Here is a 24,113-nt window from a genome sequence, read left to right on the forward strand (position 1 = left end):
GGCTTGTCCATTATGATGTCTTAGGGGATACAGCTCTGTTGAATCCATCCAATGCTCGATAGGGACATTTATGGAAGGTAACACATCATTACATGAGCATTTATACATAATCACCCACTTAAAAAGACCCCAAAGGACAGAACTGCGTCGTATGGGCCATTTACACACCCCATGTGTGTTTTTATGCATGTGTCAATTCGGATGTGTGTGTATATGTTTGGGCTCTGCTGAAATAGACCATCTGACACGTGCCTTATGGTGATGTTCAGATATAATGGTCAGAATGACCCATGTGCTGCTTTTACATGATACTCACCAGAAAGCACGTGTGACATCTATGCTTTTGGAATCTATGTACAATTTAAAGAAAATTTGTCTCAGTGGTTTTATTTTAGTAACTGGTAACTGGCATTTTTGGGTGGTAGTTGGCCGTGACTTGCTGGATGAAAGAATTGCATCACTGCCTTGATTATCCTCTACAATATCTTGAAGACGTGTAAAATGAACTGAGAGGTTTCAAAATGCACGATACACGTTTGAAGATCACGGCAACATGCAAAGGCCTCATGGCTCCTTAAGGCAATGGGCATAGGACCCGTGACCGGATTCCTTGGTCGGCCCACTAGCCTTTCATGTTATTTTCCGATCTGAAAAATTTGCTTCTGGAAGAGTATGCATGAGCCTCACAATATTTTTGAAGCAAAACTAAACTGTCAGAGTGTGATTGATGATACAATTTTCAGGCATATTGGTTGCCAGCCCAGGCACAGGCACGGTTTATTTGTTAGTGGTAAGTTTACCGCTAGCTGTTAGCTGCCTGCCAGCACTGCTGTGGGAATTACAATGACAGAGTCAGGGAAGCATAAAGCAAAGCGCAAATGTGAAGAGGAGCACAGGACTTATTTTTGAATATCTTATCCTCATGGGTGGAATTAGATTTTTCTTCTTTTTTTTTTTTTTTATGCACAGCGAAATGAGAGCCTCTGTTCACTATATGCCAGACTCCCCCTTGCCGATACCAGTCAGGATTTTCACTTCACGTACTGTTAATATTGACACAGATGACAGCAAAGTGAAAAACTTAGCCAACAGTATCCCAGCTGACATTGGGCAAAAGCCAGACATCACCCGCAGTCAACATGCACGGTGGTTAGGCACAGTGGTGACCATTCCCAGCATCTCTGGTGCACATCATGTATTTTCTTGATTTTGTTGTTGTTGTTGTTTTGGTCATGTTATTTGATAAATATTGATTCAGATGAAGTACATGGAACGTGAGCTGGAATATTGCATTCCTGTAGTATTGATGCTTTCTATGATTGCAAAGTGACAGTAGGGGTATTAAGAGGTGGATTAAGTCGGGTAAATTCAATATATATTGCAATCAATCGATCGACAGCCATGTGCATGGAATTCCATTTATTGTTTTGTGTCATTCTGAGACAATCTTGCTCGTGTTTACTGGGGGGGGGGGGAATGGCCCCAAAGACTTTCACCTACAGGCCCAATGATTTCAAAAGTTTAACCATAACATTCTAAAATTGGCATATTGTACCAAAAGTATGTTCGGGGAATGAAATAAAACAACATTGAGCGATGAATGAAGACGGTCATCATCTTTATGAACTACATCCATTAAAAAGAGATCAGTCAAGTCCGACGGATAACCTTTTGACATGTAGAGTGATGGGTACATTGCTTGGCAATAAGGTTGTCAGTCAACATGATTACAGAGACCTCTGTAATGTAGCAAAGGGCCACAGGGCTCCCTACGTGTGCGTATGTGTGCGTGTTATGGAGGCAGCAGATATTCAGGGTGATAGTGAGTGATGCCCTTATAATATTTCCGTGTTATTCTCTGCTATTATTGGTGTTGGCTGCAGAGTCACCCTGCTTTATTACTGCCGAACTCTCACTGCGCTTCCTCCCTCACTCGCTTATGCTGTTTCCATTGCTCCCTGTCCTCCACTCTGGCAACGTTCTCTTGTATATTTCTGTCCTGGTGCCAAGATCCCTCCTGTAATACCACGAGACCCGTTGTTGATTTTTTTTTTCTCTCTCTCATTTGATCATAATCCATTAGTATCCCGGTGTGGTATGATTGTAATTTATTTTGGGGGGAAATGGGTTGTTGGTTGGGTGGAAGTTCTTATGATTGATGGAAAAGCATACGAGTGGTCAGGAAATGAGATGGAGCCCACTGAAGGACACTAGTAAACAGGGTCTCTGTTTTGGTCTCTAATTACAGGTCACGTGTGGTCATATTATCAAAGCGAGTTTCTGACTGACAATCCCATTTCCATCAAACATATTTAGTCCATCTCTGGCAGCGGACTAGCGTACGGAATGACTATGTAGTATGTAATTGTCAGATGACATTTTAGATCTGGGTGGCAATAAGAAGAAAGGTTGCGCTTGCATTGCTGCATTTGGGATTCATCAATGTTTACCATCATCACAAGCTGTGGGTCATGACCCGAAGAAAGAGAGCACCGACACAAGCAGACGAAATGAGTTGAGTGTGTGTTCCAACTCTTACTCATGTGAGACGCTTGCTCATCGGATATCTGGTTACTAAGGTTTTAAGATGAATTCAAATTATAGTAACAGGTGCCCTAATCCTTTTGTCTAAATAGTAACATTTTGGTGGACATTGAATTTTAACCATAAACAACAATTTTGGTGAACTGTCGACTGTCAATGTTGCAGTATTGTACTTTGTAAAATGTGTTATCAGCGTTATATCATGACTAAGTGTATTTTTAAAATAATTTCAGCAGGTCAGATGACAGGATATTTCATGGTCAATAAAATGAACTGAAAGTCAAGCACACTGCTTTGTATAAAACATATTTTGATCACATTTTACTTCTTTTGACAGGCAAACTCGGGCTGGATGTATATTTTTCTTTTGATTGGAAGGCAAGAAAGGACATCAAGAAAATGTTGCAATTTTGTCTTCCTTTGGACAAAATGGATGCGTAAACATTTTTTTTATTTTTTTTTAATGCCAATTCAACTTTGACTGTAAAACAAAATGACACATTTTGGAGCACGGCCTTCTCTGCAGTTATTTTCATGGTGGGAAAAAAATGTGGACAGGTTGTTATTATAGCAGGAAATTACAGGCTAGCAAAACACTGTCCAAGAAACTATTTTACAACAAGTCACAGAGATGGTCAAATGTGGTGGAAAGTCTCTTACGAAATCTTTTTTCAAAGGCCTTTGTGTACCCTTTCCGTGCTATTGAAAGCAAAATTTTAGGGTCGGGGGTAATGGTGAAAAAAAATCCTAATTATCGATGGGTGTCTTGACTGTAATGGCGTGTGTGTGCTTAAAGTGTTTGGACAGTATAATTAGGATGGGCAGATGCAAAGTAACCCTACTTACAATGCTTCAAATATCGGTCTCCGGGTATTTTGTGCTGTCCCTGTTTGTTTGATTTTCATCTTTGGAGGCTGATATTTTAATGAGTGCTGAAAAACCTATTTGAGCCTTGTCATTCACTTTGTAAAAAGCTCACCTTTTATTCAACCTAAATAGCAAAAGCTCAATCTAATAAATAAATAAAAAAAAACAAGACACATATTCACTCTAACAACAAAAGTCACAAAGCCCAAACAAAATAGTCCAAATGAGACCATGAAAGTAAATCTCGCCTGACAGGAGATTGTGTTTTCGGCAGGGAGACACTGAAGTTCAACCAAGTGAGGCAACCTTGACTCCCATTCCTCAGGTGGATAATTGGAACCCAATACACAATGAAGAGAAGCAGTGCGCGTAAATACTTACAGAAAGGCTCTTTGTCTAAGTCGCTGCAGACAACGTGACACTTTTATTGTCTTTTCAAAGAGGTCAGTTACAATGTAAGGTCCACAAAAGACAGGTGAAGGTTTGTTTTTTTCCTCTCCAGTTCGACTTATTTCAGTACATTTGCTCTCAATTAGACATCTTTCAATGTCTCTGTCGGAGATGATATCTATCAAGAACAGTGTTGTAAAACACGTTTACAAGTCTGTTCACTTCTCCCAGAAAGAGAGGAGTTCAAATCATCTTGTGACCGACGGATGGTTGTGACAAACCGTAATTAACAGTCATGTGATGCAAAACGGGCAAAACACAAACCGACAATCATCCCAAATTTTTTACGTTGCAAAAATAAAGCGGTCAAGATTCTAAAAATGAATGTGCTTTAGACACAGCAGATCACAGCCATCAAAAGACTCATCGAGAGATATACAAGCTCTATTAATGAATGTAGATGTTGCCCGCTGCGCCCAACCATACCGTGAATTCCTTTAATCGTGGCGCCGTTGCTGATTGTGTTACCCCTGCTGGGGAGTCTGTGGGTTGGTGAGTGGTATCATCAACCAGGGCCATATCCTTGGTGTCCCAATGAAACAAGTAGTAAAATATATAGAAGAAGTCCACTAAAGTAGCTTGATGTTAGAGTGCATAGCAACAAGGAAGCAGGCTTCCATTTCACACACATTCAATGGCATGAAAGATCTGTCTTGACAGTAGCACATGGCCACTCTGTCGCTTTTGGAAATGCCAGAGTGGCAAAAAATTTGATTACGTCTGGTCTAACTGACAAACCCAAAGATTTGTGAAGTTAGCTCTCTGCAATAAATGTTATATGGCCCTGGAAGTCGCATTCTTGTAGTTTTAAGCGACAGATTTTTTTGTATTGATTTTTTTTTTTTTTTTTTTTTTTTTTTTTTTTTTTACAATATGCGGTTTAGAGTTGTGCACATTCCATTTAGTACCAAAACATGCTTTGTGGTGTCCGGGAAGACTGTCATGATTCACGAAAATGCGCTGAAATATGGACACAATCGAGACTGGAAAAAGAAAAGGCAGAGTATATTAAAAAAAAATCAATGTATAGTGTTGTTGCGCCATATACAATGTGTTTGAAGATTTTTAATTACTATAAAATCTATGCTAATTTCCATTAGCTTATCGGTGACTTTCCGCATTATATGTTAGCATCAAGCTAAAGTCATTGTTTTGTTTGCGTTTATTGAACCAAGATGAATAATTCTATCGAAAACGCTTTCAAATATTGACATAGCTTGAAATAGTATGAGACCAATAATGTTCCATTCGAGTTTTCTGTCTTTGTGTGAGCCCACACTGTCCAGCCGCTCTGCGGGAACACACAATTACTGCTGCCACTCATAACTGCCGTGATCCTTCATCTTCTCGCTGCCAGTTTGTCATCGCTTACATTACGAAAGCGAGCACGGCGTACGGTACACAGACTCAGATGTCTTGGGATCATCATATTCTTCTTGTATGCCATTGATTGTGTGTGTGTGTGGTGGGGGGGGTGGGGGGGGCACATATTGAAGCTTTCATTCAGCTCATGGAGGTTTATCAATGTTTCCATTTTCATTTATCTTTCCATGGAATTCAATTTGGAGCTCAAGCTTGGTGGGTGCAGCATCTTCCACTCAAGGGTAGCGGCTATTGATGCAAGCCACAGCATCCGCTGGCCTCAAGCGAGGAGCCCAATTTTCTGTCTATTTACGCCACAGTTATGACCCCATTGATTTCAAATAGCTCCGTTGCTATGGTGGCCCTTCTCGAATGCACCTAGTGACCACCCCTGATCAACAGCGCGGGAGCAACGGAAAGTCTCGGCGGGCCAGTTAAAGTGGGCAAACTCAACGTGCCCTTTGTCTCATCAAAAGCGGGGGTGCCTTGCCAATTATAGAAGAGATCTTTGATTGACGTCACCCGGGGACAGAAACATTTGTTTTAGGGTTTTGAATGCTAATTCCTGACAGCTCAGAGACACCAAGTAAGCCCGTTTGGATCTAAAAAGCCTGAATTTGGTTGGAAGTTTATCATTCCTGCTCAAAATAGCAAGGAAAGAGAATTTCTCTTCACTGATATAAGACATTGTCTGAAAAAAAGAAACCCTTAAACCTACTTTAACATAAATCAGTGTTGGAGAATCTCTTGCTTCCTTATTCACATTAATTTGCCCCCCCAATTTGTAGGAACCCCAAGAATTCAATCAATCAAGGGTTCGAGCTGTATCTCAAATCTCCGAAATGCAAAAAGAAAGAACGAGCTATTGAATGCATTTCTTTTTGCTTGTCACTGTCAAGAAGCCAAAAGAAAAAAGGAAACATCAACGTTCCCTTGTCTCCACAGTCTCAGCTGAGTCTGAGTTTGAAATGTTTGTATTTTTCTTTGTAGAGTACAATTTGTGTATGTAATGGACAATCCCATAGTCACCGGTACTTTACGCAACAATTTGCCAAGTGTGCAAAGGGGAATGTGGGTGGGTGCTGCAGCGATTACTTTCCAACATGGGCATTGTCAGGAAATGCGGTTTGAAAGTGCTCATGATTATCCCTATTTCTAATTTTTTTTTGTGTGTCCAGAACAACTGGGATGTAAAAGACAAGGCTCACGATCATGATGGCAATGTGATACTGCCAGGAGTGTGAGCTAGTAGAAATGTATTTTTTTATTCACGGGCATTCTGTGATATTTAATTGTTTCTTATACATATTATCAGGTCCCTTGTGTGTCCACAGATTGTTGCGGGGTCAAACTATAACAATGGCGAAAAAGTACCTGACACTTGTAACTGAAACACTCCCCAAAATACATTTTAGCATGAAATCAGTCTGGAGCATAAAATAATCCTCCTGGTACACTGTGACTTGGAGGCTTTTCCACCAATCTAAAATGTGGAGAGGTTCAAACCGGGAAGGTCACAGTTAATGACTGTAAAGCCCTCTGAAACATGCGCTTGCAGAATTTAACGAAAGAAAGAATATGAGCGGTACCCTCGGTAGAGAACTTGTTTAGCTGCAAACCACTGCAGAGCTCCATCCAATCATGCACAACTGTTTACTGGTAGCAGTCTTTGTCAACCTTTATTGAGCCGACGTTCAGGAAATCTCACAGCACGCCACCGAAAACGGCACGAATAGTATAAATATTGAAATCGCGATGATCTTGTCTAACATTACTCACCAATTGACTTTCTTTGGGAAATTTGGTCGTGTTTATTTGAACACTAAGCTCATAACAAGCCCCGACTTATTCTGTTATGTGAATGGCAACAGGTGGATACACACATTTATTGTACATTCTGCCATCTAATGGAACATTTGCTCTGCCCACAACGTCCCTTTTCAAACTACATTACGGCATTTTCCGGACTATAAGCCGCTAATTTTTTTTTCCCTAGGTTTTGAACCGTGCGGCTTATATAAAGGTGCGGCTATTCTGTGGATTTTTCTTCCACCGCTAGGGGCACTCTAACCGGAATTACAATACAATTGCCATTAACAGGATGCGACTGCAGTTGGAGGAGTTCAACAGGCGAGGGCGCTATGCACTAGGTTATGCATTTGATGACATGCGGAAGTAGAGCAATAAAAGATGGACGTTAACTGAAAAACTGGAGTGATAGCGGGCAGTGAAATGAGGAAAAGTACTGTTTATGTTCTCTTAGTTCTGTTCCGTTTTAATCAGCAAGTTGTTTCCGTGTTAAAAGGCACTGTTAGGAAAGAATCTGTTCAGGTACATACATGTACATTTACAGTTCAAAATCGTTCTGTAAATGCAGTAAATATCAAATTTTTCCAACATGGATAGGTGCACCTTAGATTATAGGTGCGGCTTATATAAAGGTGCAGTTTATAGTCCGTAAAATACGGTAGTAAATCAAAAACATCTGGCATCTTGACTGGGCCATTTTCTCATTAATATTCAATATGTATGTAATCTTTTCTCTCTCACTGTCCCGCTCAGATTGAATATGGAAAACAGCTTTTCTTTGATTGATAGTTGCCGATATCTCAGCATAGGAAATTCACCAAGCAATGGCGATGCACACCCACACATTGAGAGACATAAACGCCCAACATGGCAAGCCTGTATACGCTTTTGAGGCTGCAAGTAGTGTGTATTCTATGTTAGACGATTAATAAACCAGAAATAAAAAAAATCTAGGAAAAAGCAGGTTGCTCCAGAAAATTGATATAATATGATAATATATGATAAGCAGGTGGAGTACTCATTAAACTTGTACTACGTATTTTTGTTGTATTAGGTCTTGCGCTTGTTATTATTGACATTAAAAGATGGCCCCTTGTACCCACTTCAGGGGATCAGGTATTTACGAAATGTATCTAAATCATACCATCAATTGTCTTCTTTGCTCTTAGGGTCTCATTCGGTAGAAGCCTACACATACACGCATACTGTGAGCCCCGAGGCCCGTTTATTTGTATGCAAACAACGTTGGTAATTGTAAGCAAGGCTTCGACTTGCTGTCCTCGAGGCTTGAAGTTAACCCTGACCCGCAAACCACACTGCATCTCTTTCTTTGTTATGAATTCAATTTGAACAATAGATATGGGTCTGTCTGCAGTAAGCCGTGTCATCCCGGAATACGCGAGACTGACACCACATACACTTTGTACACATGGAGTACTGTCCCTGAATAATAGCAGTGTGCTTAATTTAGTCAATAACGCTCAAAATCTGCAAGTCAGAAGCTGATTATTCGATTCCAAATCAAAACATAAAATGCGGCATGTAATGTATTTTGCATTTTACACACATTTAGTTATAGGTTCATATTTTACTAGTTGTACACCACCAGTGTAATATACAACACTGTGTCAACCCTGAACAGCAGCTAGGTCCTTTCTTATGAATATAAACCGCAGCTCGAATGTTTTCCAGTGTTGCTTCCGTGAAATGTAATGCGAAGCTATTAACTAACCATTCGGACCTGTCTTGTGCTTTGGCTTTTGTTATGTATATGAGCCCTATTATGTATGGGAAGTAAATGTATCGAGTGGAGGAGGAATAAGGGGGTCAATATGAATAGGGGCTGGGTTTTTAATAATCTTCACAGGGGTTGGGGGTGGGCTATTTCCCTGGAGGATGCTCTTCAGGGACATACTGCACCTCCTCCTTCTCCCGTGTTGCTCCATTATTTCATGCTTTCTCCACTTGATATTGAGACAACAGGGAGGATTAAGCCCTGCAGTGACAGGGAAACAGCAAAAAGCAATGTGCCCTTATGGATTGATGTGTGTGTGGGCGTAGGGGGGGGGCTGTGTTTCAGTTTACATTTTTAAGCTTGTCTCGCCCGTGTTCACACTTCTCTACAAGTGTACGGATGTAAAGTTATGACCTTTTGTAGAATGGACTACTTCCTGGTAATACATTTATTTTGCAGCTTTAGAAAAGCCTTGTATAACGTTCTGGTCCAACCAAAGTACCGGTTGCATGAATGAGATACCCTAACAACCCTAACTCTCTCAGGGACTTACTATAATCGTGGTATAAGGTGTTTTGCAAAACCGCCTCAAATCATTTTTTTTAAAGACCGATTTTTGGTCTTGAAATTAGCTTTGGATCAAGTTGAATACCAAAGGGGCACTGTAAAAATTCCCAAATAGTATTAGCCAAAGTGCCATTTGTTAGGCAATTTTTTCAAACCTAGTGGATTGAAAGAGAGTTCATATCTGATATCTGTTAACAGTCTTCCTTCCCAATTTTTAGAAAGGCCGCGTAAACGAGGCTGACCGACCAGCTAGTTCATTAGTGCACAAAGATGGGTCAACTGAGAAGGCACGGTAGTAGACTGCTTGTTACCGAAGGTGTGAAAATGTGACGGAACAAGGGGACACGCTGACAGTTATTCCAATGGGCTTTGATCTCATTAAGAGTCATTCTTTATCGGCTTGCCGCTGTCCATTCCGGTCAGGTCAATTCCATCCATCCATCTCCAATACCGCTTCCCAATGCAGGATCGCAAGGATCTGGAGCCTAATTCATCTTGACATCATGGACAAACTGCGAATCAATTGCAGGGTTGACTATTAAGAGAAGCATTCATGTGAAGATCCCCAAAATGAATATTACCCCGGTCTGCTGATCTGCATGTCATATCACGGACAGTATCACGTCACATTTTTTTTTCCTTCTTCTCCTGTTGATAACGTGACCTCAACCTCAACACTTTACTGCTACTCGAAATTCCGGTCAAAACAAGCTGAACCGATCGAGAATCAGAATAACAGCCTCCCAAATAAACCGACTTGAAGGACAGCGAGCAAGCTGGCACAGAACCATCAAGCTTGATTTACTGAACGTTGGACTTGATGCCCTTTATCTCTTCCTTGCTATTTGTCTGCGAGGATCCTCTAATGAAAATACAGCGTCCGAGCCCATTCGCCGTTTTTTCCTCCGAGAATGGAAGCCGGCAAATGCCGTGAAGCTGATCAATAACCAATGCGGGCTCTCTGGACTTAATGGGAGGTAATGGGAGTGGAAGTAGACAGAGCAGAGGTGCGCTTTTGCAGGCTCAGACAGTAACACTGGCAGGAGTTAACGCCTCAGTAAGACATGAAGAGTGAGGGCAGTTTGCGGAGAGAATTGGTCAAAGGAAACTAAATGGGAGATAATGTTATCGTACTGTATCGCAAAAGGTTTCAGATTGACAGGTTGTCTTTGTCTTGGGAACATCGGGGTCTTGTCAAACTCAATTTTCCATTTTCTTCTCATTTTTTTTTGCTCTTCTAGGCGGACCGCCAGACCCTGAATCTTTATGGACTCGGCCATTAGTCAGCCTTAGTATGTTTTGAGTTTTGTTACTCTTTTTTTTTTTTGGAGGGTTAGTGTACAGTTTGCAATTTTGTATTCCCATTTGATTCTTATTTATACATTCACGGAAGTTTTTGTATTCATTCATATCAGTATTTTACTGCTGCTATTACACTCACATTATTTTTATTCTCATGTGCCGCAACTGTCCACTCGCTGCTGGAGCAACATTCGTGGCACGGATAAATATTTCATTAACGATGAAGTATGTTTGGGGAAACCAGCGCAAGCAGAGGGAGCGCCTGCAAAGTTCACACACGGAAATTTGAACCCGTGTCTCCTTGCCGTGGAGCACTCTTGCCAACAAAATGTCCACTTTGCTGCTATGACCATTTGCTTATGTGAATAGCTCATTCTAATAGTTGACATCGGAAAAAAGCTCCCGAGACGCAAAACATTACCTGTCACAACAAAAAAACATCTTCATATTATAAAGTCACTGGTGCATTGGGATCATCTGCCCGTAATACAACAAGAGTGCCACATATGAAGAAAATATTAACACCTTTGTGGCCCAGGGAAAAGCCATTGGGTGTTTTTCCTTCCATTAACTGGATGTTAGGCACTTGACACCAACAAAATGCCCCTCAGAGTGTAAGGAGCCCTCGAGGAAATAGCTTCAGCCGACATTAAATCCTTTTCTCCTGCTACTCAGAAAGGCTTGAAGCCTGAAGCGGGATTAAGAGAAGTCTATCAGTCCTTTTCCATCATATGTGATAAGTAAGGTGTAGAGTGGGAAAAAACAAGGTTTTAAATCCGGGACCATGCCACGCGTCATTCTTTTAATACTGTTGGTACGAAAAGACAAGGGGAAAACGGTAGTTTAAAGTAAAGTAACAGGAATTATTTGCTCATAAGTTACCCCTCATATATATATATATATATATATATATATATATATATATATATATATATGTATACACACATTTATACACACACACATATTGTATATATACACGCACATATATACATATACACATATATACATATATACATACACATACAAAAATATACTGTACATATATGCATACACAGATACACACATACAATGTAATACATCACATTACATATACACATTCTGTGCATACACATGTATACATATAAATATATACGTACACACATTTATACACATGAACATATGTACATAAATATACATATACGTAAATACATATATACTGTACATCTATACATATAAATTCGCACACATTCATATACACACACACACACATATATATATATATATATATATGTATACACATATACATGTATACAGTACACATACATTCCACTAAATTATGCCAGTCCATAATTAGTCCTCCATCAGCGGCCTGGTTACCCGTCCGTCATTCACCAGTCCGTCATTTTTTCAAGCCGAATCAACCTGTAATCGTCTGTCCGTCAGTCAGTCCGTCCGAAGACCGTCCGTCAGACAGTCAGTGCACCCCCACCCCACTCCCCACAAAATACAACAGCAAAACGGGCGTCCGTCATTGACGGACTGACAAGTCCGTCGGTACTCGACCCGGTACTTGACGATTACTCAGACGGACGAAAATCCACTTAGTCCGTCATTTTTTTTCAGTTTCCTGTCATTCGTCAGCAAAATGGGCATCCGTCAGTCTGACGGAATTCTCAGCTCAACACATACACACATATACACGTTTTCCGGACATGCCCAGCTCCGGTCCACAGGGGCAGCTGTCCTGCCAGTTTTCTATCTCTCCCTGCTGCCAAACACCTGATTCAAATGATCAGCTCGCTCTACGGTAGCATGATAACGATCCTGATCGTTACACATTCACGGGGGGGGGGTACTGGAAAATGAATCAATGTACAATAAAAATGTATTTAGGAAAACAAAAATTGTCAACTAATGACAAAGAATAACAGTACTATGAGTCACGCTTTTCATAGCAACAGAGAAGAAAGAACGCGCCAGTTGGTCAAATCGAACACTGTTACCACTTGTTATGTGTGCATATGCGCTGCTATAATATCAACACTGTAAACATACAAATTGTTTGCTTGACTGGACGGGCAGCGCTTCAGCTTTCTGTATCCACGGCAACGCCAGGAGTGCCTTGTTTAAATCCAAAAACAATAGCCTTCAGGGTCCCTTGCCCTTGTCGTTTATGGGGGGGGGGGGATTTCGCTTGCTTCCTCAGGGTGTTGAGACTTCTGCTGAGGAAAAATTGCGGGCGTCGCATTTGACTTGAGGCTTCTTTTTTTAACCCGATACACCTGTTCGCTTCTTTTTGCAGCCGTGATCGATGAAATGTGTCAAATGCAAGTTGTTTATCTCCACACGAAATCTCACACGGCCCCCTTCTTTTCTTGTCAGTGCCTGTATTGCTTTTAGACTCAAAACATTGTCCAGCGAGGTATTACAGTGATACGCGCGGCAAATGTACTCAGCGAGCAACTGAGGGCTAATTTATTAAGTGCAAGCAATTGACAAGGCATATTTGAAACACAGTTCCAAGACCAAAGTCGACGTAACTCCATTTATTGAATGAAAAAAGAAAACATTCGGGGGAAAAAAATGTTCCCTTCTGAAATTACTCGAAATGCAATTTACATGAATCCCACAATAATTTCAGAATAATTGTGTATTAGAAATATTCTAAAAACCGAACAAAAATGTAAATTGAGAAAAAAAAAAGAAGTATGGCGGTCAAGATTAAATTTAAAAAAAATAAAAAATGAAGATTCAAAGGAGCAAAACATCAAGGCCTTCAAACAACAGCGAAAATACAAGCAAACTGATGGGACAACGAGGTACACCTGGACAAGGCACGAGCTGCCGGCCGAAGCCGATTGGGTTGACGCCTGCTGACGAGAACAGGTGGACGCGAAAACCTAACGAGTGGCCAAGGCGTACACAAGGAAGAAAATGACAAAAACTGAACCGAACTCAAATCTAACCTAAACAAAGTCAACAAAAACACCCATTGTGACGATGTGTGTAATTCATTTTAATTGAGTGTTCCTTTCTCATCGTTTTTAGACGCGCTGGCCAAAGTGGAACTGCTCTTAAAATAGCTAAATGTTGGCCGCTGTGCCTACCAACACGGACGGCCATAAAACACATCACAAGGCAGCGAACGGATATCAACTGTGATGAGCGGAAACCTTAAAAGTGCACCCACTGCAGTGGCCTCTTTGCAGCTGCAATTAAAGCGACGCCTTTTGTCTGATTAGAGGAAAAGGAAGAGACAGAATTGATCGACCTTAAGCCACCGGTCGTTGCTTCCTAAATGGCAGAAACCTAACACAATATACTTCCAGTCACGCACACACACACACACACACACACACACACTCGGATGGCCATGGAACAAGTCCCCTTCCTTTCAAACATAGCAAGTAAACACCGGCCTTCTTTGGAAGTGTTGTGTGGAAAATGCGCCAGAGGAGTAAGGCTGCTTTTGTATCGAGGAGAAGTAAAAGAAAAACTCAAGGTTGCATTTACTGTATATTCATGTGTCATGATTTTAAAAAAATAATAATAATAAGTGGAATCAACAGCCAATATACTGGACAGTGAAACGATTGCATGAAAATGGTCCTTTTTAAAAGTGGAATTGGAATGTATGAAAGGGCTCATCTTGAGGCGTTAGAACGGCAATGAATGTTCATGATGGCAACTTTTATTCCTGTTATCGAATCAAAAATGTGCGACTGGGTGTCCATGAATCTCTTTTTTCGCTCAATAAGAACAGCGCCCTTCATGCTCTGCTAAAAGTTATATCGCCGCGGTGCGACGATTAATCGATTGTCAAATTCATCGACGAGCGACTCATTCATTAAGTGACCTTGTTTAATTCAAATTCGGAATTTCGGCCTCTCAGCAGTAAATGTTAGAATGGAAAAACAACATCAAGAGTACAACAGTTTTTCCATTGCCGATCGTTATAAAAAAAAAAAAGTCTTTGACGTGACAGTATGGCCGTATAACATGTGAGCTGACAAACAAAGGATGTCAAAGATTGAGGACTCCGCATGTGAGGCTTTAAGTGAGCGAGCGGTAAGTAAGCGCACGGACTGAAAAACATTCACAAAGTACATCTGTGTGTGTTCCAGTGCTATTTAAAGAAGTCCAATTAAATCCAATGTTCACATAATCTCTCTCTCTCTCTCTCTCTCTCACTTTCCACTTTCATTAACTTGTGTTTCTATAGAATGTCAGACACAGACCGCCCACGCCTCTCGCACTCACTGGCCAATTAGAGTTGCAGCGCAGTGCAACAGCCACCTCTGGTGGCAGGATTTTTTTTTTTTGGGGCCTCCTTTTTTTAATTGGCCTGGGTTTTTGCTTGAATCTCGCGAGGGTCAAACATGTTGGCACAGTGTCAAAAGGCATTTGGGCTCAGGCCATACTGACTCGCTCGGACGTTGCGGTGTCAAGGAGGGGGAAAGTACTCCACAAATAACTCGGAGTGTCTGAATTTTTGTGGAGTGCATCGTGAGCCGGACCCATCGGCGAAAGGTGGTGTGGTGAGAGATTGTATACAAAGGCGTTTTTAATACAGCCCATACAATTTAAGTACATTAAACTTATTAAAAACATTTTTCACTATCATATAACGTCACTGTGTGGAAGGGAAAGGAAGAAAACAATCCAAATAAGAGGACAAGTGTGCGTGCTTCAAGCTGATTAGAAAATGTGAAATGCTGATCTTTTTCATTCGTCGATGGATTTTAAACCTAAATGGCGAAATATATTTTGCACATCCATTTTTTCATTGGAATATGAGTAAAGCAGCAAAATCCAACCATTTGTAGCCATCTCAGGGAGCGGCCATTTTGTCACTTCTGTCGACTGAAAATGACATCACAGATGCTTAGACCAATCATGGCTGAGCTTCAGAAAACAGAGCCGTGATTGGTCGTTATCGGAACCCTGAGTAACTGTGATGTCATTTTCAGTCAACAGAAGTGACAAAATGGCCGCCCCCTGAGCTAGCTGAAAACGGATGGATTAACTCTTATTCCACAAACGTAATATTAATCAGAACGCCGTGTTTTTAGTAATGTGCCTGCAAGAACATATTCTTGTTTGGGTTGACTTTTTCCTTTAAGTTAAATGGAGTAAAATTAATAAATGTTAAATGCAAAAATGAAGCCGAAGTAGTCTCGTTACTGATACCACATCTGTAAATCATGGCAAATAATGCAGCTATACAGCAATGCAAGGCCTGCGATTTCCATTTAACAGCTCCGATTCATTTCCCACCCAGGCTTTCATGTGCCTTTCATCCAAAATGAATCATTCCTTGTCATGAAATATCTTCATGCACAAAGGTAAGCCTCATTGGAATGTGAAGCGCGCAAGAGAGCAATAAGCCCGCGACACGGCTCGGCAGCAAAATAATATTAATGAAAGCCTGAGAGAGCCGTGTGCGAGCATGACCCCGCGTCGGCCCACTCTGATTGACCCCACTGGAAGTTGGCTGAGGACCGCAAACGCATCCGATTCACAGCGTTCTCCACAACAAAGGAGGCAGAGGGACGTGCTTGTCGGCGCATTCAAATAAACTTCAGCTGGTTCGTCACGTTCACAGCAATTCCAAATCTGCGCGGCGGCGGTTCGACCAGAGGAGAAGTTATTAAAACCGAAGGGAATGGACGTGAGATTGTATCTTTTTTTTTTTGCCATCAATTAATTTAGCCGCAGTGGGTTGAAACGAAATTCATATTTTGTCTGAAGCACGATGTCAGAAAAGAAACAACGTGCAGTACCACTTTGGGCCACAACGGCAGCACTGGAAGAGATGTGGCATAATTAAGAGAAATTACTTTTGAAGAAACATGCTATAAAAGATGCTATAAAAGTGCGTATTTTACGGTTTTGTCACAATACTAATATTGAGACTTCAAAACTATATCGATTTTGGTAAACCTTTTTTTTTTTTTAAAAATACCTTTTCAAAAATAGTAGTAGTAAAAGCATCAATAAAATAGCTTCCAAAACAACTTCAAATTCTTTAATGGAGGGCTGCAACTCATGATTATTTTAGTAGTCGATTAATCCATCGATTATTTTCTCGAGTAATGAGTCGGATTTTAAAAATCGTGTTTTCATTTCCACCCTTTATTCAAAAACAGGACTTTATTTCAAATTGTGAGTGCAGATAGTGAACAAACACAAATTAATTACGATTCAATTACTGATTTGGGTCCATAACATGTCAGAAAATCTGCAAAAATATTTTCTGAAGCGCAAGCAGATGTCTTATTTTGATTGAATCAATCTGCTTACATAGACGACTACAGAAATTGGATAAATGTTTACTGTTGAGAAGCCGAAATTCCAAGCATGTGGACACATTTTTTTTTTTTTAAATCGATGATCAAAAATAATTCTTTTTAGTTTTATTCCTTCATAAATAGTATTTCATACTATCTAGGGTATTCTTGATAAAAGACTATTTTAAAAAAAAAATACATTTTGAACATTTTATTTGGAGGCAAGTATACGATGTTATATACATTTACAATATATTTAGGTTTATACATATTCAAGCTTTTACATGATATGATGTATACAGCATATGATTTCTTCCATAGTAAACAAAACATTCCCGCCATTATTGTCAAGCAATGTCTTTATTCAACCGCTAATTGACTCAATGCATCCGAGTGGCTGCGGGCTGTGTGTTCTTCTCAACTCCGCTGCACACAGTTTTTTTTTTTATTAATTGCCTCGTGAAACGCAACCAAGTCGGGAATAAGATTGCTGATCGCAACATAATTCACACTTGTCATAACGGAAAGTCAGCGACGCCATGTTGGATGTTGTTCCATCTCGAGAAGCTTTCTTCGCTCTGGCTTTTGGCCGCGTGACGCAAATATAACTCCTTCTTTTAATATCGCGGTCTTTTCACAAAAACAGATGAAACAATAACCAAGCAAGAAAAATCGAATACCTGCCGCTAATCTAATATTCTACCTTGGAATTTTGCCATCTCTACGCATTTGTGAACGGAACACTCGGAGCATGGTGAGATGGAGATAACGTGATGCAGGGTTTCATTTGGAGTTCAAAGTTTTCAGTGAATTAGCATAGGGGGCACAATCAGAGTTTCTTTGTGTTGTTGTGAATTTAAGGGTGGGGGGGGGCAATCTAGTGAGCTCCTGGAGAGAATACTAAATAGATCCACTTTGATTAGCATAAGGGGCAAGTGCTTTTGCCATTTCCTCTCATGTCCTGAAGCACTTTGGAGGATGCGCTCAGCGGTGAGTCTGTCTTTGTTGGTGTGGGGAATCATCGAATATTTGCAGCATGTAAAATTGAGGTGAATGTTGCTATTGTTGCCACTTCTTTCGAGACACTTTCAAAAGGTAATGCAGCTTGATTGTGCGGTAGTCTGGTTCTGACAAGATAAAAGCCAAGCGGGCTGCATATAAATGCTGGAATGCTGGATGGATGGATGCCATGTTTGGATTGAAAATGTCATTTCATGCTCAATATGGCAGAAATGCTCATAGGTACATTTGAAAAAAAAAAAAAAATCAAAACACTAAAAAGTCATTGTTTTCAACTGAAATGCAACTTCACTTTTGTTGTGGTTTGGTTCACTAATTGATGAGGAAAATGAAACTGTCAACATCATACAATCCTACCAGGAGAGCATCTGTCGTGTGTTTTTTGTCGTTTAGTTAATTGTCGCATCCATGAGATTAAAAGACAAACAAAAGAGAGGCCAAAGCCCTGTCTAATATAAAAATAGTGTTTTGCCGCCATCTTGTGGGACCTTTCGGCAATTTTAAATTTTATTCCGGTGATCGACAATTACTCAAAATGTGGCTATTCTTGGGGAAAACATTGGGATTTTGGCCTGTTTATGTGCCGCTTCTCCACCCCCTAAGCACTCACCTCTCTTGCTCAGAGAGGTGACTATGAGCAAAACGAACTGTTGATTTTTGGGAAAAGTAACAAGATTTCTCAAACAACAACAAATTGTTATTGATAATGATGATGAAAACAGAAGAAAAAAATATTTTGGGGAATTTTATATTGAATGAGTGCGGTGGCTTTTGTCAGAGGTTCTCAAGGTTATTACAGCAAGTACCACCTCATTAAATTCTGCCCTCCAAGCACCACCATAATGGAAAGCATTAAATTTACAATCGCATAGTGGGCTAACTGGTCATCAAAATGACACGGAGGTTTTATTCCTTAAAAGAATATTCAATATTATTCTAAGCTGTCATGAATTGCATAGAGGAGGACCCAAACGCAGGAAGACAGGAGGCAAAAATCAAGTGCAGTCTAAAGTCTTTAACAAAACAAAAAGGGCAACAAGGCACTGGAATAACTCCAAAACAACAAAAGGAAACCAAACAAACACTCTGACATGGTCACGGACTGACGACCGCTGACAAACAACAACAAACCAAGCAGGACGGAAAAAAAGCGGGGAGCTAAATACAGACAAGTTGACGATACGATGAGGAACACCTGGACAAGACGCAGAGGGTAGGGGGGAGCTGATTGGCTAACACCAGGGACAGGGATGACAAACGCAGGTGGACTCAAGAACCTAACGAAGGCAATAGAGGGGACAAATAGAATTTAGTTTAGAACGTATTCTTAAAACAGCAAACAAGAACGGGTGGGGGCGTATACTTTAATATTTGCATAGATTTATTTATTTATTTATTTTTTATTTAGTCTGTAACTGCCAAGAACTCTCGTCCAAAATCTATCCCAGTAGGTGGCGGTAATACCCCAATAATAGGTGGTAAACTGCCATAAAATAGAAAGAAGAAAGAACCTAACGAAGGACAGACAAAGGAACACAAGGAAAAACATGAAACTAAAGGTCAAAACCCAAACTCAAAAGACAGACTATGACAGTAATCCACTGTATCATTGTACGGTTTAAACATGAATACTACGTTTAAAATAGGAAAATATAATTGAAAAAAAAAACAAACAAAAAAACTACTTGATTCAATTGCAACGGACTGACTGAAGAAGCGAAAGAAAATTAGATATACAAACATAATGCGCTTAAAAGTTCAATAAAGCTGAACTGGAGTTTTAAAAAGTGTACTGGAAAAGTAAAATAATGAATAAGTTTGAGTGCGAGATGGTCTCATCACAACAAGGACCTAACCACCCACATTGTACTGTCATGCAATTAAGCACACAAAAGCCCACACATGCAAAACACTGCAATCTTCCTACCTTACACAAGAGGAAGGCTCGAAGGTTACCTTCACTGAGCGCGCCGTTTCTTTCTTTGGCACCCCCTAATCAAAGTCGTAATTAGTGCTCATGGTCTGGGTGAGCAGAATCAATGGCTAACAGTGACGCGAATGGATGCTAAGTGAATGCGCTGCTCATTAGCATATATGGTCAAATTAAAGAACAGGCATGTCAATGGGTCAAAGGTCAACTCGAAGTGCCAATCGATTCATTTTTGAAAATAAAAAGGTTTCTCTAGTCCTCATGTGAAATTGTAATAACAGGGTTCGCCACTAGATGGCAAACATCACTTACCAGAGAACCACCTGAAGACTGTAGCATCAAAGAATAGAGTGTTTCTTCTCAGGACCTTCGTTTGGTAAAAAAAAATGTTTTTAAAAAGTGTCTTTCAGGTAAACAAGGAAGGAATTATATGTTCACCAAACTTAAATGCAAATCTCAAAAATACACAAACAAGAACCGTTGACAGTTCGTTTGAAGTGGATGAAGCGTGACCAAATTTCAACCCCTAATAGTGTTACACACGCGTACGATAAACAATCTGATTTTTATTGTGATTGTACTTCAATGTCATAATATTTTAACAACGCAAGGAGCCCAACTATATTTCCATGTGTGTTTCTATCGCCCATTGTTCTCTGAATAAAGACGTCCTACCTCGCCCCCTCACTGAAAGCGGTATCAAGTGAGATTAAGCGACTTTTGTAAGTCATCAAGGCGCCGTCTTGTGATATTGATCCCTTATAGCAGGTGAAATGGGATGATCACTGGAGAAGTAATTATAAAGGGCCTCAACCCTGATCCTCACAATAGTTTATCAGCCCGATCGTGAGAAGACACTAGTAGGCAGATGGGGAATATCTCTCCATTTGTCAGTGGCCCACGCCGTAAAAGTCGTCGGTCATTGCTCCCGCTAGAACGATAAGCAGCTTATGCCAAATTGGAGAAGGACTGATTACATCCCCGAGGAGATGTGTGATGAAGCGCTCTGCCCTGATTGAGATGTCTACTTCTGTGTCAAAGCCACTCTCGATCACTGCCGAGAGGCGGAGGAGATGCTGTTGCCCAGGATAAAAAGAACTTTGTTACCGTCTTAAAGTAGGAATCAACCCAAGCATATTTTTTTTCAAGAATATGTTCCCAGCAGGCCCACTAGTTGAAACACGGCATTCTGCTTAATATTGTGTTTGCGGAATATGAGTTAAGCGGCAAAATGCACTCGTTTTTAGCCATCTCCCGGGGGGGGGGGGGGGGGCGGCCATTTTGTCACTTCCGTCGACTGAAAATGACATCACAACAACCAATTGTAACCTATTTTGTCATTACGTGAGCCCTGAGCAGTTGTGATGTCATTTTCACTCGACAGAAGCGACAAAATGGCCGCCCCCGGAGATGGCTAAAAAACGGGTGGATTAACTCTTATTCCACATAAGCAATATTTATCAGAATGCCTTGTTTCGATTAGTGGGCTTGCATAGAACATATTCTTGACAAAAATATGTTGGGGTTGACTTCTGCTTTAAGCTGTTTTTGTGCTCAGGTGTAACAACATATTGCTCTGGCGCCACCTGGTGGCGTCTTGGTGCCAAGTAAATTAGCCGTCAGTATGGCAAGTCGTAATGTTGAACGCATAAGGAACTAACGACAAAATATGAGAATGATAATCGGGTTTCTCACTTCACTATGCAGTTTGTGCCATCTCCCGGGGTTCATTTTACGACCAAAAATTATTTTAATTGTCCAAACTTGGCAGTGTAATCGAGACTGACAGATTGGTCAAAGGTGAAGAGTCTAGAAGTGGAGTGAACAAACTATTTGAATGGTTTGATTAATTTCTGCACGCATCTCCTGTGATGTGTTTTCACTTCACGCCCTGTGGTCATATTTTGCTGCAAGGCTAAACTGTCGTATTGAAGGTGTGGCTATAAATTCCAAGAGAATATGTTCTTGTTTAATTGAGGCCTTATTTTCAAGTGCCCCGAGGCAATTTGTTTTTATTTCCTGCCTGAGGAGAAAGATCATACGACGCCGCACCTGCTGGTGCAGAAGGTGCTGATAGAATATTAAGGCGCGTTGAGGATGACCAATACACCGTTGCTCAAGATTGTTTCCTTCATTTGCGGGATCGTAAGTAGCAGAGCAAAAGACTTTTGGCCTGCATGAACCCAAAAAATGACTGTGAATATAAAATCAACGATGTCAGTCGACAGAAGTGACAAAATGGCCGCCCCCTGAAATGGCTAAAAAGGGGTAGATTAACTCTTATTCCACAAACGCAATATTATTCCGTATGTCGTGTTTCAAGTAATGGGCCAGCTAGGAACATATTCTTGAAAAAAAATGTGTTTGGGTTGATTTTCCCTTTAAATGTGATTTTTTTTCATTTAAACAATGGAGGATAATTTCCTAAATTAAAAAAAAAAGAAGAAGAAAAAAATGCAAATTCCTATTGCCAGTGACAGCCACTGCTCTGAAGCTAATAACCCCATTCCTAAAACTGGATTAAGTTCAAGATACGTAGTGGGTTTGGCAGTGCTTCAACTTCTCGTCTTTGGAGTGGAAATGCGGAATGCAGACAATGGATATTATCTTACTTTTGCGCAGACTGCTGGAGGGCTCGGACATCTGCCGCGTGCCATGCGGCTATGCGTTGTGCCTCTACACAGGCGGGAAATCACAGCAACGGTACTGCAAACACACATGCAGCGAAATCACCTTCTCCACGGACGTAATGCAATGCAACTGCCCCAAGACATGCTGTTGCCTTAACTGCGTATCAGCTTTCTGCTCTGCCCACCTACATAAGTAACGCGTAGCTGATTATCAATTCAACATGGCCGTATGTGCCCATTGGCATTTATTCCACAAAAGCCACTTGAGGATAACAAAACATAAAGCGGAAATAATCACAGGTTCGCAAGTTTGTGAAATGTGTGGCGGGCTCTCGGCTCAATGAACAGGCGAGACGTGTTCGGACGGGTGTTTCACTTATTTGCAGTCAACAACGCTGTAAAAAACTATCAGTAGAAATGATGACTACATCGGATCCAAGATCAGGACCGTATACAGTGAAGCATACGTACTCTGTTTTTATAACCACAAAGAAAAATGACCTTGTCTCGCTTTCGAATGGAACTCATCTAAGATTCGACATTTCAGCTGTGTTTCTTCTTTCTGTAGCTTTGGCCTGTCATGAAAATTGTTTTGAGATTCAGCGATTACCAAATGTAAAAAATATGTTCATGTGAACATATCTCGACGCCTATTGGCTCGCTTTTCATGAAATCGGAGTACATTTGGGCTTAGGTTCACTTTCATGATATGAAATGTAATCTATGGAGGCCATAACATTTGTTCCGTAAACACAGCTTGCTTGCTTGGATCGAGACATAAAAACGTGCCTGCCAGCAGCGCTCAGGCTCACAAATGAGCACATTACATCGTATTTTGTTGTGGTCTGCACAAAAAAAGCAAGTATAACTCAATAGTCACCGCCGCAGGCATCCACGGGCAGGCTTCCCACGGCCGTGCAAGCAGCTCTGCCGTGGAGGCAAAATGCTATAGAAGTACATAAGTGCCTGTGGAGAACGGTGATTTTTATAGTCAACACAAGCAGGGACCAAAACAGCTTCACGGCAGTTGTGGCCTAAGATGATCGGACGTCTTCTTGGAACCGACAAAATGTGTTTTACTGTAAAGTCATTCGGGTTTTGAGTAGCTGCGCTACATTTGTCAGAAATCCAAACCCTCACTCAAATACTACCACTCGCCTGCAGTGTTTTCAGTTCCCACTCAGTGAATATGAATGTCTGCCTTTTGCTCCTCCAGCTCCCTGTGACCGCAACCATTAAAAGAAATCTTAATAGAGAATGGACCACGTTGCCGAAGCTCTATTAAAAGTTTTCTGCCTATTTGTGTTACTTTATTTGCATGTATGTGTACCCGTAATGCGTGTTACCGGCCACGAGACTACGACCTTATGCAAAATGAAACTAAATTGACGATCGACTTACCAGACACTTTGTTAGAGGTGGGAAGCCCAACACAATCGCATACAATAGATGCATGCGATTTTTTGGTCATTAGAGGTGAAATGAGAACATTTTGTGCACGTTTTAGTGTCATTTGACTGCAAGTGAGGAAATAAATGTTGGTGAAACACTGCCCTCTTGTGTTCACACTTGAAACTGCATTCACCAGGCTGTGAATCAATTGCGCTGAGTGTTTTCATCGTCTTTGG

At 40.8% G+C, this 24,113-nt stretch overlaps 1 long non-coding RNA gene across 1 annotated transcript; it reads right to left on the minus strand.

Moving 5' to 3' along the window:
* Positions 1 to 18,546: 18,546 nt before the first annotated feature.
* LOC147127393 (uncharacterized) lies at positions 18,547 to 23,992 on the minus strand. The gene is made up of 5 exons (XR_015084500.1): positions 23,887 to 23,992; positions 22,468 to 22,561; positions 20,168 to 20,222; positions 19,853 to 19,917; positions 18,547 to 19,202 (listed from the first exon to the last, which is right to left on the minus strand). It is a non-coding gene; the product is annotated as an uncharacterized LOC147127393 (long non-coding RNA).
* Between the last annotated feature and the right edge of the window lie 121 nt (positions 23,993 to 24,113).

This window comes from Filicampus tigris, chromosome 21 (genome assembly GCF_054856515.1).
Source record: "Filicampus tigris isolate MCC_2025a chromosome 21, RoL_Ftig_1.0, whole genome shotgun sequence".
In the NCBI taxonomy this organism is placed as follows: Eukaryota; Metazoa; Chordata; class Actinopteri; order Syngnathiformes; family Syngnathidae; genus Filicampus; species Filicampus tigris.